The sequence below is a fragment of the Eulemur rufifrons genome, chromosome 12, assembly GCF_041146395.1.
Source record: "Eulemur rufifrons isolate Redbay chromosome 12, OSU_ERuf_1, whole genome shotgun sequence".
Lineage (NCBI taxonomy): Eukaryota > Metazoa > Chordata > Mammalia > Primates > Lemuridae > Eulemur > Eulemur rufifrons.
This window is the reverse complement of record NC_090994.1, coordinates 25,972,484-25,985,792: the sequence shown is the minus strand read 5'-3', so window position 1 is coordinate 25,985,792 and position 13,309 is coordinate 25,972,484. Positions and strand designations below refer to the sequence as shown.

Here is a 13,309-nt window from a genome sequence, read left to right as displayed (position 1 = left end):
GGTTTGACTCTCATAGACCCTCTACTCTACAAGCAAACTGGGATAGGAGTGATGGGAATACAGTGTTCTCCGCCACCACACCTGGAGTAGAGCTTCTGCCCTACAAGTGAACTACAATAAAATCCTAAACCCTTTGCTCAGTGAGAGGACCCCCTCGTGGCCAAGGGGACCTCAGAGAAACCATAAAACTGAGTTTCCAGCCCTGACGGATTGGAGGTCAGATGCGCCTCTTTATACCCTCTCCCTTGCTAATGGCCACTGAGCTTTTTCCCAAGGGCTAAACAGAAACCAATCTCATGGTCCAGACCAGCATCCTTTCCTGACAAGGGCCACCAACCACGCAGCGGTTTCACCAGTCAGCAGAGCAGGCACAGAGAGGGGTTGTGTGTCCTTGCTTCACCTTTTTGACATAAAAGGGTGGCCTTTTCTAACGTGGACCCCGTAATAGGGGACAAAACTTGATTGTGCAGGGACATGTTTCTCTTTCATAAATATTCATGACTCCTCCTATAGCTTGCTGTATATGTGTGTCTGGCCATCACGCTCAGCATAAGTTCCTGTTCCCTTTGTCCCTGCCTCAAATGTGTTCCTAGCATCTGGCTGGGGCCCAGTTTTCCAGTCTGCTGGAATGGCCACCCGGAGGCTGCAGCCCTTTCTGAGGAAGAAAGCTCTCCTTTCCAAATTATGAACCTCATTGTTTCTCCACTCAGTGCTGGGGGCCTAGTGACGGGAAGGAAGCCGGGTTTGCTCAGCCACTCCTGCCTGGAATAGTGCTTCTGCGACACAGAGCTGGGCTGGCAACAGACGCCGCTGTCCTGCCCCTCACAGGGTGAAAGCGCAGCCCAGACCAGGCGCTGTGGGAAAAGGAGCCCTGTCTGCTCCGCCCAAGCCTCCAGAGCAGGTCTTCTCTCGCACCGAGCTGGGTGAGGAGGACGGAAGCAAATGCCAGAGACTCTCTGCTTTGAACAAAAGTTACTTAAATAAATATTTCTTCATTTCATGTATGCCCTTAGGAAATTTCTGGGGGCTATAACTGGTTTGTTGTTTTTTTAAAAAATTTCACCAATTAAATTATGGTTTCACTGGGAGGAGAAGGGTGCAGGAAGGCCTTGAAGGAGAGAAAGAGTTTTAGTTGAATGAGATGAAGGAAAGGGAGCATTTCAGGCGGGGGGACTAAGCCAACCACAGCAGTGAGGAAGTGGGGACCTCGGAGATGCCACCTGGACTGATTCGGCTACTGCACTGGGAAGTGGAGGCGCCACTGCATGGACGGCCCAGAGGCAGGTTTTGGAGGACCCTCGGCGTCAGCCTAACAGAGCTGGTCTTTGGATAACAGGGAACCCCTGAAAGCTTTGAGTGAGGGAATAACATGGTGGAAACTGTATTTTAAGGACAAAAACCTCCACCTTATGCTGTTTGCTTTGATGTATCAATTTTTTGTTTTTGATAATTTATCTTGTAAGTATTTTCTCTAGAATATTTTGAAGAATTCAACTGAATTAAATTGCAGTAAGTTAATTGTTTGCTGCCATTAATGTTTTTAATTGATGCTTAATAATTGTACATATTGATGGGGTACAGTGAGATATTTTGACCCACGTACACAATGTCTAATGAGCAAATCAGCGTAATTAGCATATCCATCACCTCTAACATTTATCATTTCTTTGTGTTAGGACCACTTCAAAATCCAGGCTTCTAACTCTTTCAAAATACACAGGAAATTACTAATCTTGGTCACCCTACAGCGCTAGAGGCCACTGTGCTCCCAGGCAGGGCCCGGGGTAGGTGGGAGCCCCGCCCCCACCGGCGTTGCCTAGCAACCCGCATTGTGTCGTCACATCCTGAGCGACTCAGTCTCACGGAGACCGCGGTTGGAGGACAGTTGGCGGGATCCTCCGATGGCCACGGGCGCCTTTCTCGGAGCGACCAGGTCGTTCTCCAACCTCGCCGCGACGTCGTCCTGGCTCGGGGGCCTCGGCCTGGGCCGGTCTCTGGGTCCAGCGAGGGGCAGCCTGGCGTCCCTCCCGGCCACGTTTCAAACTCCGTCAGGGATGTGCTGAGGGCGGCAGGGAGGACGTGGGAGCGGAATGACCCCCCTCCGGGAGAAAGGACCCTGGCGCCCGCGTGCTGTCTGGGATGGGAGATGGAAGACTCGAGAGACTCCGCCCTGATCTGGAAGAGAAGCAGCGAGCATCACAGCGTCACATAAAGCAGCCATCTACGAGTTACCGACGTCAGCCAGGACAGAAAGAGGGAGGAGTCAGCCGCCTTGGAGCGAGACAGGTGGCCCTGCAGGGTCCGCTGCGAAACCGCAGTCAGCCGCCCCCTCTGCGCGGCCGGGGCTGCAGCAGCAACCACGGCGCCAGCTGCCCTGGGCTGTGGGCTTGGAGGGGAGAAGGGATTTGGGAAACTGGGCTGCGGGGTTGTGGGGCTGGGGAATGTCAGACGAGAAAGGACGTGTCATAGTTCAGGGGCTGCAAGTGCAAAAGCCTCTAAAGAAGCGCGCGAGGACCGCGCCCAGCACGGGGCGCACTTTTGGTGTTTGTGACCACGAATCAGTCTAGAGGGAAACCAATCTGGATGACCCCTCAGCCAGGTCTCCTCTGTGCCGCCTTTTCTTGGTTTCTGTCTTCTAGTTGTTCATACCTTGGAAATGAAATATACGCTTTTATTATCTGTTGCATATAATCCTAGTATTTCCTTACTTACACATGGTAAATTTACTGGTACTTATTGGTATTGTGAATTGCATGTAATTTTTTACAAATTTGAACTGAATGTTGAAAGTTTTTCTTTGTAAAACATCTCCAAAATTTTCACTGTGTGCTCTGCAAATTAATTTATTTTCTTAATAGAAAAATAATTTTCACCTCCTCCAAACTAACATACCTGTTGTCTGTTTTTCTTCTTCCTACGTTGCCTATTTCTTCCTAGCATTTCTAAGGCTGGAATAGCTGTTCTTGTCAAGGGCTGTTACAGGGAACCATTTTTACTTTTAAAGGTGACTGTGCCGCCTTCTAAAGTTGATGGAAACAACCCAATGTCCGTTGGTAGTTGAATGAGTGAGTTGTAACACAGTCGGGGGGGGGGGGGGGGGGGGGGACACTGTCCCGCAGTCACGATACAGCTGCGGCAGCAGCAAGATGGGCGCTTCCTTCACAGTGTTGGAGAAGTCAGACGCAAAAGAAAACATGCAATAGGATTCATTTTGTAAAGTTAGAAAAGTAAAACTAAAGTCAGGAGAGGTTACTTTTGGGGAAAGAGGCAGTGAAAGGGGTGACGGCAGACAGTCGGAGCCGGCATTTGGCCCCAGGTGGCATCTGATCACTGGTCCCAGAGTAGAGGAGACCAATCCCGCAGACCTCCCGCCCCTCACACACACCCCGGCAGAACTTGGGCTTGGAGCTGGAATTCACCCCGTCCCAGTGACAGAGAAAACCCCAAGGGGGAAATTCCGTTTAAAATACACCGAGTGCACAAGGCTGACGCCCCGCCACCCGCCACCGCCCCCAGAACTGAAAAAGGCAAAAGCGTATCTTTTCGGGGTGTGTCCTGTTGAACGCCCGTCCTCAGAAAGTTCCCACAGATAAAATTCTAAGTAATATAAACAATTAGTTTTAAAAGTCGCAGACATTCAAGGAAATAAGCCACCATAAATAAGAATCAAACAATTAGCTACAGAATAAAACTTACAAACTTCTACGTATTAAGATATTTATTAGATACAGAGTCTGAAATATATTTTACATGTTTAAAGAGAAACAAAAGTTTCCTTATAAGTATGCTGAAGGGACAAGAGACTCTCAAAATGACCAGACACAAGAAAAATGATCAAATAGAACTTTAAAAATAATAATCAAAATTAGAAACTAAATGGATGGTTTAGACTGGAATGAGACATAATGAAAGGTTGATTTGAAAAATCATTTAGAATGTAGCAGCACAGAGAGACAAAGATATAGAAAATGTGAGAAATATTAAGAGACATGAAGGAAAGAGAAGGTTTAAAATACATCTTATTTGTATTCCAAAAGGAGAGGATAAAAAGAAAACAGTTGGCTGGGTGCAGTGCTCAAGGTCAGGAGTTCAAGACCATCCTGAATAAGGGTGAGATCCTGTCTCTATTAAAAATAGAAAGAAATTAGCTGGACAACTAAAAATATATAGAAAAAATTAGCCGTGGTGGTGCATGCCTGTAGTCCCAGCTACTTGGGAGGCTGAGGCAGGAGGATCACTTGAGCCCAGGAGTTTGAGGTTGCTGTGAGCTAGGCTGACGCCACGGCACTCTAGCCCGGGCAACAGAGCCAGACTCTGTCTCAAAAAAAAAGAAGACAGTTGATGTGATGTATGAAGAGACAGTGGCTGAGAACTTTCTAGAATTTATGAAAGACAACAGATTCAGATTACTATAAATGCCAAATTAAGAAGAAATCCATGCCACAGTGAACGTGCACAACACCAAAGGGGGAAAAAAATCTCAAAAGCAAGCAAGGAGAAAGATCACAAACAAAGAAATGACATTTAGACTGAATGGCAACTTATCTACAGCAACAATGGAAGTCAGATGATGGTGCAATAGTGTCTTCAAAGTACTTAGAGAAAACAATAGTCAACCTAGAATTGTGAACCTAGCAAAACTGTCTTCCCAAAACAGGATAAAATAAAGACTTTTCCACAAAAAGATAACAAAACCTGAGTTCACTAACTGGCCCTCACTGCAGTAACTTCTAAAGGATGAACTTGAGAAAGAAAAGTGATCACATAGATCCAAGATGACAGAAGCGCGAACAAGGAAAACAGAAAACACGCATACTGATGGAAACAAATGGTATTTGCTGGATTACTGTGTTTTAGGTGCTCCCTGAAATTTTGTGCCCATGGCAAGTACCTCACTGTCTTTACCACACCCTGGGGAGGGTCTCACTGTTCGATGTGGAGACTGTCACCTGCTGTCCCTAGTTTCAGCATGGCTCTCTTCTCTTGTCCCATCCTCAGCTGGGCCAGAGTCCCCTGGCTCAGTATCTGGAGAGAACGAATGAACCTCCAGTCTTTTGCTTTGAGGAAGGAAGGAGAGCTGGGGTCCAGTGTGTGTTGTACAGACACTCAGAACATCTCGTGTTACCCTCACATGCCCCCATTCCATAACCCCCCCCCCCACGCCGTGCCCACGGACCTCCTTTAGGGCGTTCTCCGCTGCTGCCTTACCCTTCTGCTTTCTTGGGTCCCTCAACTCAATTATCACTCATCCATCTCTCCTAGCTTCTAGAATTTTGTCCTTTTCTTCTGTCTTCTTTGCTCTTGTGAACTTATACTCTTTCAAATCCCTTTTCTGGCATTTTAATGGAGTTTCAGTTCAGTGAGAGGCATTTTTCCAACCCACCAGATTTAACTACAAGTCTCTCTCCTGCAAGTGTCTCCTAGGAGAGAAGAACTTCCCCAGAAACTCCCACAGCAGACATCCCCTTCATCTCCACTGTCAGATCTAAGTCAAGCTCTCGATTCTAAACTGACCCGCCCAGGCATGACCCACTGACATGCTGCTCTCTAGAGCCTAATCATCTGGGGTGAAATGGACGTTTGAGAGCAATCACAATATCACCTTCAAGAACCTTGATTAGGGTTTGGAATTTAAACTCCAAACCACTACCCAAATCAGAAGGTAACGTCTTAAAGGCAGTGCTCATATTTTATAAAGTCTTTGTATTTTTAGCAGCGGGTATGGGTGTTTGACTGAGGGAATAATCTGTTACATAAATATAGCGTGTGGAACTGTATTTATGCATAAAATGGCGAGCTGGCAAAGGCTACATGATAGAGAAGGTTGAATAAGTCAGACAAGACCTGGAATCACAGGAAGAAAATTTTCAATCTTGTGGTTATGACGCCTAAGCCCTTCTGGGCTAACCAGCGTCAGTGACTCTCGCTGTGTGAAGAGGCATTTTAAATGTCAAGGAACTAAAAGACAGGATTATGGTAGCTCTCAAGCTAAACACTGAATCAAATTACTTCCAGGGCTCTAGTCTTAAGGTCATATTTATACAGCAATGGCCAAATTGGACTGGACTGAAAAGTCGGGGCTGTTTTGTTTACTGTGGCTTATATACGCATCAGAGTCTCGCATTTGGAAAGTCCACTTCTATCCTGCAAGGTGTTAAGAAAGCTTCTGACAAATTTAATCAAGTGAAATTTGGGTCTGAAATTAAAATTGGTCAGAATCATAAGGCTTGGGCTTAATATGAGATATTAAAGAGAAAGTCAATTTACTAAACAGGATAAAAGACATGATCATATTGAATGCTGAAAAAATAAGCAAAGAAAAAACACAGAAGGCCATGTTTTCTCATACAGGTAGTTCTAAATTGTCTGCTACAAAAATCTTGCGTTTAAGAAAGAATTCGTAAGATTAAAGGGGTCCCTTTTGTTTCTCTCCTTCTAAATGCCTTCTTTTTTTTTTTTTTTTTTTTTTTGAGACAGAGTCTCACTCTGTTGCCCAGGCTAGAGTGCCGTGGCGTCAGCCTAGCTCACAGCAACCTCAAACTCCTGAGCTCAAGCGATCCTCCTGTCTCAGCCTCCCGAGTAGCTGGGACTACAGGCATGCACCACCATGCCCGGCTAATTTTTTCTATATATATTTTTAGCTGTCCATATAATTTCTTTCTATTTTTAGTAGAGATGGGGTCTCGCTCTTGCTCAGGCTGGTCTCGAACTCCTGAGCTCAAACGATCCGCCCACCTCGGCCTCCCAGAGTGCTAGGATTACAGGCGTGAGCCACCTCGCCCGGCCCTAAATGCCTTCTTAAGAGAAGGATAAGTGTGGTTTTAAAGGCATGTTTTGGTATAGATTTGGAGGGATAAACTGGAAAAGAATCTGGGTATCTGAGAGCAGTATTTATCTAAAACTGTAAGTGGAGCTTGTCGATAATGCAGAAATGCAGTCACTGGCCACTTTTGACATCCAAAGCTGCTGAGCTCTAATTTTTTGAAAACTGAAGATACGTGAAAACTTATGGACTGCTTTGAAAGAAAAGTGAACAATGGGCTACTTTAAAATTACACAAAAAATAAGTTGTGCATAGTTTATGACAGCCTTGCTAATGAAATGACAGAAAAAAACTATCTAAACCACAGTCTCAGAGTAACGGCTAAGATCAATCACATGGGCTCGCCTGCAGAACGGAAATCTGAATCCTTCTCTTTTGCATTTTCCAGACCTCTAGATTAAACTGCTTTTTAGAGCTTGCTTAACAGCCCTGAAGAGTTCTGGAGCAGACGGGGGTTGTGAGCTTCAGGCCTCAGCTCCTGCCCAAACCGCATCTCAAGGCGAGGTCCCTGACAAGGGCACATCCCTAGCGGTAGGCCCGTCTCCAGGGTTAGGAAAAGGGGAGAAGCCCACCCTCTGACATCTCACAGCTGCTCCTGTCGTCAGGCGGCGGCTGAGAAGAGAGCAGGGCGGATGCAGCAGTTCCGCAGCAGCGCCCACCGGCCGGGACGTGGCCCTAAATCCTCTTCACCCGCTATACAACCCCTGAGTGAAAATTCTGACAACCGGTTTTCTAGGCCAGCACTCTCTCCCTCTTTCACTTCCGTGCTGGCCCTTTTTCCATCTGGGAAAAATTAAATCAACTTTTCCTTCTTTCTATCCTAACATTTGTTGGAGAAATCGTCCTCAAAAGCCGTGTTCACTAGCTCATGCTGTTGCTGCCCACCCGGTTCACTGCCCGCTGCCCGAGAAGCCAATACACCTAGACAGCAGCGGTTCCAGCAGAGAAAGGGTTAACATCGCAGGCGCCATGCGAGGACATAGGAGTGATTTCTCAAATCCATCTCTTGGAAAATTTGGGAGAAAAGGTTTTTAATAACAGTTTGGCAGGCAAAAGGCTAGGCAGTTGGGTCTGCTGGTTGGCCGGGTTCAGGGCGGAACCACAGAGGAGCAGAATTTGTCCTCTTTGTTGAGTGGGTTCTTGGGTGGGGGTCACGTTCCAAGTTAAGTCGGTTTATTAGTATGGGCCGCCTGTCGGGGCGGATGAGCCGATCCACCAGAATGCGGGGCCGGAGGATACCTCAGAAACCACCTTTAGGTTTGGAAAGGTGCTGTTGTCTGCGGAGAAAGCCAAGAGTATTGGTGACCGCCAGCCGCGTGGCTCCAGGCAGCAATTACAGAGAAGCAAATGGGGACAGTGGCTGATACCACCGGCTAGGCCTGTGCCTTAGTCTTAGGCCCTTCCCACGGCTCTCGCCTGCACCCCTTGTCCATTTGGAAAGGGCGGTCCCCCAGCACTCAGAAACCCCCACTGCTCCCCCCCCACACTGATCCCCGCGGAGTGAAGTGTCTGGCGGGAGGGCCTGTCCCCAGATGGACTCCTGCGCTCAGTCTCCCACCCCTGTGCTAAGCCTTCCCTACCGCCCCCGGACTGCAGAGGGCGGGTGAGCATCAGCTCAGATGTTCAGGGCTAAGGACCTAGGAGGAAAGCGCAGACCCCATCTGTCTTCTTGGCTGAAGCAGCCAAAAAAAAAAAAAAAAAAGACATGGCGCTTTGGAGGGAAACACCTTCGCCCTCCGCAGCAGTTGGCGCCAGCTGTTTCCCTCAGGGCCCGGAAGGTAACAGAGCTGAGCACATCTGCCCAGTGTAAGATTCATCTCCACAAAGAAATGGCACCTTAAGCCTTTCATTTCCTCACTTTTAATAACAATTTAAGGAAAAGTTCATTTTCCTCCTAAATTTATTTATGAGAAAAGTAACAGCACACCTGCCCGGGCGGAGGCCCCAGCTTGCAGCCCCTGTCCTGGGAGAAGGGGTGCCACCTCCGAGTCCGGGCACAGCCCCTGCAGGCGGGACGGCAGAGGCAGAGTCCCAGGAAGTGAAATGGGGACAAAGGCCACACCCACAGTGAGTGTCCCCGGACCGCGCACAGCACTCAGCTGTGCTTTTGAGCGACACCTGCGCACCGCGCCTCTCCCAGGCTCTCTGTGATCCGACAGACGGAGGGACCACTGGGCAGATGGTCCCCTGGGGAGGGAGGAGTCCACTCCGGCTCGGCCTCCTCCCCCTGGGCTGAGGCTCCTGTGGGTGGCAAAGCGGACTGTCAGGCCGAGCATGGCCCATCTCCAGGTGAGGGGACACTGGTGGGGGGCTCCCTTGTCCTGGGCCACCAGCCAGCCCACAGCCCTTCCCTGAGAATCTTTCCTCAGTTTGTTGTCCTCTTCCTCCAATAATGCAAACAGACCTCAGCAACGGCAGCCCCTAAGTCCCTGGCTTCCCTGGTCTTGTTCATGGGTCACTGGGCTGCACACAGCAGGCGGTTCCTAAGGAGGGTGCCGGCGCCTGGCAGGACTGGGCTCAGGCTCAGCTCCTGCTCGAGTGGCGTCGGGCACCTTCCCGAACCCTGCCAGCCGCGGTTTCCTCGTGTACAAAACGGGGGCAGTGGGACCATCTCGCAGGAGCGTGAGGGGCTCGGGGGGCACGGGGACTAGGAAGGGGACACTCCAGGGCCTGGCCCGGAGCACGGGCTCCCGAGCAGGAGTTTGTCCTTCCCGGTGGGCGGAGCACGCAGTCACCACTCGCTTTCCCACGCCGATGCCCGCGGGACCGCTCTGAGGACAGCCGTAAACGGGATGATGAAGAACAAACAGCAAATAAACGCGTCGGCTGAACACGACACGGCCGGAGCCGGAAAGGCGCGGAGGGGCGTCTGCGTGCTCGACGGGGCAAGCTGGGGAGCGCAGCTCTGTCCTTGGACTGTCAGCCTCTTATATGTCATTGTTGAAAAAAGCAGTAAAACAACCCTGAAGCATATTATGAAAAAAGAAAAACGTCACCTGTATCTCCACATCCCACCGCCATCCTTTGGAAAATCTTCATTTCCCTAATTTGATTTGCTCTTTGAAGCACTGGGCCGGGCACTGGGGCACAGAGTGGGGCGCGGGGCGGCGGCCAGTGGCCCAGGGCCAGCGCGGGCCCGGGCTTGTGCAGCCGGCAGGGCCCGGCGTGGTCCCCGCGACAGCGGGCAGGAAGCTCCGGCCGGGACCCTGCGCCGTGGAGTCGCGCCTGGGGGCGGGGCCCAGGGCGGAAGGGGCGGGGCCTGGGGAGGGGCCCAGGGCGGAAGGGGCGGGGCCGGGGTGAAAGGGGCGGAGCCTGGGGAGGGGCCCGGGGCGGAAGGGGCGGGGCCTATTCTGCCCGTTTTTGGAGAGGAAACATGCGGGATTCAGGAGGGTTTAGGTGAAGAGTTTCAGACTCGATGAGGAAGCCCAACTGTCCCCCCTGTGGCTAGAACGAAACCTCCTTTTAAGCACGAGGGAGTTTGGCCAGAATGGGATGGGGAATTTCCTTGCCTTTCTCAAGACTTTCCATTTAAAGGTTAAACCAAACCCTGAATTTAGGAATTCCAAACTACGAGTCAGTAGGGCAGGGGGCAAGGTCAAAGTCAGGAAGGCCCGAACGACCTTGCGGACAGCGCAGGCCAGGTGACCGCGCCCTCGGCTTGGTCGCAGCGGCAACAGCGGCACCTAGTGCGGGCGAGTGTCATTGCGGCGACGGCTGTCGTCAGCCCCCTTTGAAATGCAGCAGGGAAGTCACCTCTCTGGGTGTTGTTATGTCACGGTCCGGAGATCCAAGGAGTGCTCGGGAATGCCGGGATCACCTGTGCCGCCCTGACGGCCACAGGGAACCGTGAGCACCTGCTGAAGGAGAAGGTCACTCCGGACAAGAAACCCCCTGGCCGGGCAGCGGGCCGGGCCGCCTGCCGGACGGAGCTGCTCGTCCACTCAGCGGACACCTGTCGGCGGCGCCACTGAGGCAGGAAGACAAAAAGGCTCCTGGGAGCTCAGAGGCAGGAGAGGGGACAGATAGGCATGCGCGGCACAGCAGGGCCACGTTCATGGGCAGCAGGAGCCCGGGGACCGCCACTAAGCGGCTTGGGGCGGTCAGGGCAATTTTCGGAGAGGAGGTGGGAATTTGCTGAGCGCCCAAGTGCAAAGTGGAGGCCCAGGTTCGAGTGGGGGAACTGTGAGTCCTGGATGCTGGCAAAGTACCCGAGGGGGTAGCCGACAGGCAGTTGGAAATGAAGGTGTGGCGTCCGGGCAGTTCTGCGCTGGAGAGGAGCTTGGGGAGCAGCTGGCTCTCGGAGGCAGAGGGAGTCGTCACGTTCAAGGGCAGCAGAGCGCATGCATGAGAACCCCCAGGAAGACGTGTCAGTCTCTGCTCCGCTCACCCAGCACCTCAGGATTGGACACATTCCCTAGGGGGACAAGCCAGACCTCGGGGGCAAAGAAGGGGCTGACCGTGGCTTAAAAAGCACACAGTGAATAGTTGCCCCTTCTTGACATTCCCTTCCCTGTGACTGGGCCACATGTGCCACCCACTCCTGCCTCTCCGCCCGCTCTGTTCACGCCCAGCGGGACGGAGTGCATGTCACTGGTACATTCGGGAAGGAGGAACTGGGCCCGCTGGAGTCAGCTCCTCCGTCTTCCTCTCGGGAGGGAGCCTGACCTCGGAGCACAGAACTGCCCCTCGTCCATGCCACTGACCTGGGTGGAGGGAGGCCCGCCCGGCCCAACACCGCCCTCACCCCAGCCGCGGCCTCCGTCGGCCTCTATGGGTGGTAAGGACGACCGATGTGTTTGGCCTTGTCTTAACTTACAATCTATAAAATCTGGAGGAGGCAGGATGGTGCTATATCAGAAGTTCTTATTCTAGAAGGCCCGTGAGGCACATCAGAGTCTACCAGGGAGGGCGGATGTGACCTGGAAAAGCTCCTGAGTCGAATGTAACACACATGTATCAAGAACCGCTGCAGAACCGAGAAAGTTGAGGATGGAACCCCAATGCCGACATTCAAGTGGAGGGCAAGAGAAAGGCAGGATTTGTTTCTAGCGGCAAACAAGCAGCAGAAACCAAATCAAAGAGTTCCACGCACACAAGCAGAGGCTGCAGTCTAAGCAGGACAGTCTTGATGAGTAGAAGACGCAGCAGTCTCCACACGCGTGCTTATGGGTGACAACACAGGCTGGCACAGAAGTGGCTTCAGCTCTTTCTTGATCTCACCCTATGCAAGGTTCTAGAACCTAATGCCCAGACAGGGAACAGTGAGCCTCCAAGGACATTTAGAAGCCAAATGAAATTTTAGGACATTTGTCGTCCTCCTCTGTCCGTTGAGCAAAGATACTCAGAGTATGACGATGGATTAGCAATGGACCGCGATATCTTCCCAGTCACTTACAGAAGTCATTAATATGTAAAAGATGCTGTGTTAACTCATGCCTATTAGTTATCAAAAGTGACACCAGGCCGGGCGCGGTGGCTCACGCCTGTAATCCTAGCACTCTGGGAGGCCGAGGTGGGCGGATCGTTTGAGCTCAGGAGTTCGAGACCAGCCTGAGCAAGAGCGAGACCCCATCTCTACTAAAAATAGAAAGAAATTATATGGACAGCTAAAAATATATATAGAAAAAATTAGCCGGGCATGGTGGTGCATGCCTGTAGTCCCAGCTACTCGGGAGGCTGAGACAGGAGGATCGCTTAAGCCCAGGAGTTTGAGGTTGCTGTGAGCTAGGCTGACGCCACGGCACTCACTCTAGCCTGGGCAACAGAGTGAGACTCTGTCTCAAAAAAAAAAAAAAAAGTGACACCAATACTTTTCTGGATCTCTCCATTTGGGTCACTGTCCTAAGGGTGGCAAGCAGGGACGGGGTGTTTCTTGCCGATGCCTGGGGACCCGGACGGAGCTTACCCCCCACCTGCTAGACCTCTGCCTGCAGGGACCTCTGCCTTTCTTCCGCAATACTATTCAGTAGAGGGTTTTTTCCTAATTACAGAAGAAATTTGCTGTAGAAAACTGGAAAAATATAGTAAGTATAAAGTAAATAAAAATTACTTATAATTCCACCTTCCTGAGACAGTGAGTATTAACATTTTGGAGCATTTTCTCCTATATTGTATATACATTTTTTTAAAAATTGAGATTAGTTTACTCTGGTTTTTCTATTTGACATTATCTTGTGAACACTTCCTTATGCTTTCCTCAAAAACGTGATTTTAGCCGGGCATGGTGACACACACCTGTGGTCCCAGCGACTTGGGAGGCTAAGGCAAGAGGATCAGTTGGGCCCAGGAGGTCAAGACCAGCCTGCACAACAGACCTGTCTCTTAAAAAAAAAATTTTTTTTTAACTATGATTTTTTAGGACTGAGTAATATTCCATTTAATGAATATACCATAATTTATTGAATCATTGCCTTGCCGTGCATTTGGATGGCTATCAGGTTTGCACTCTTCTAAGAGCACTGCAATCGGAAACCTTGCACGTAAGAT

General features: G+C 50.6%; 1 long non-coding RNA gene across 2 annotated transcripts; it reads right to left on the bottom strand.

The window, feature by feature from the left end:
• Nucleotides 1-1,531: 1,531 nt before the first annotated feature.
• Nucleotides 1,532-10,041, bottom strand: LOC138393814 (uncharacterized). 2 transcript variants are annotated; one of them, XR_011235244.1, is made up of 4 exons: nucleotides 9,820-10,041; nucleotides 2,589-2,649; nucleotides 1,808-2,175; nucleotides 1,532-1,760 (listed from the first exon to the last, which is right to left on the bottom strand). It is a non-coding gene; the product is annotated as an uncharacterized lncRNA (long non-coding RNA). The 2 variants fall into 2 exon arrangements; XR_011235245.1 differs by lacking the exon at nucleotides 2,589-2,649.
• Between the last annotated feature and the right edge of the window lie 3,268 nt (nucleotides 10,042-13,309).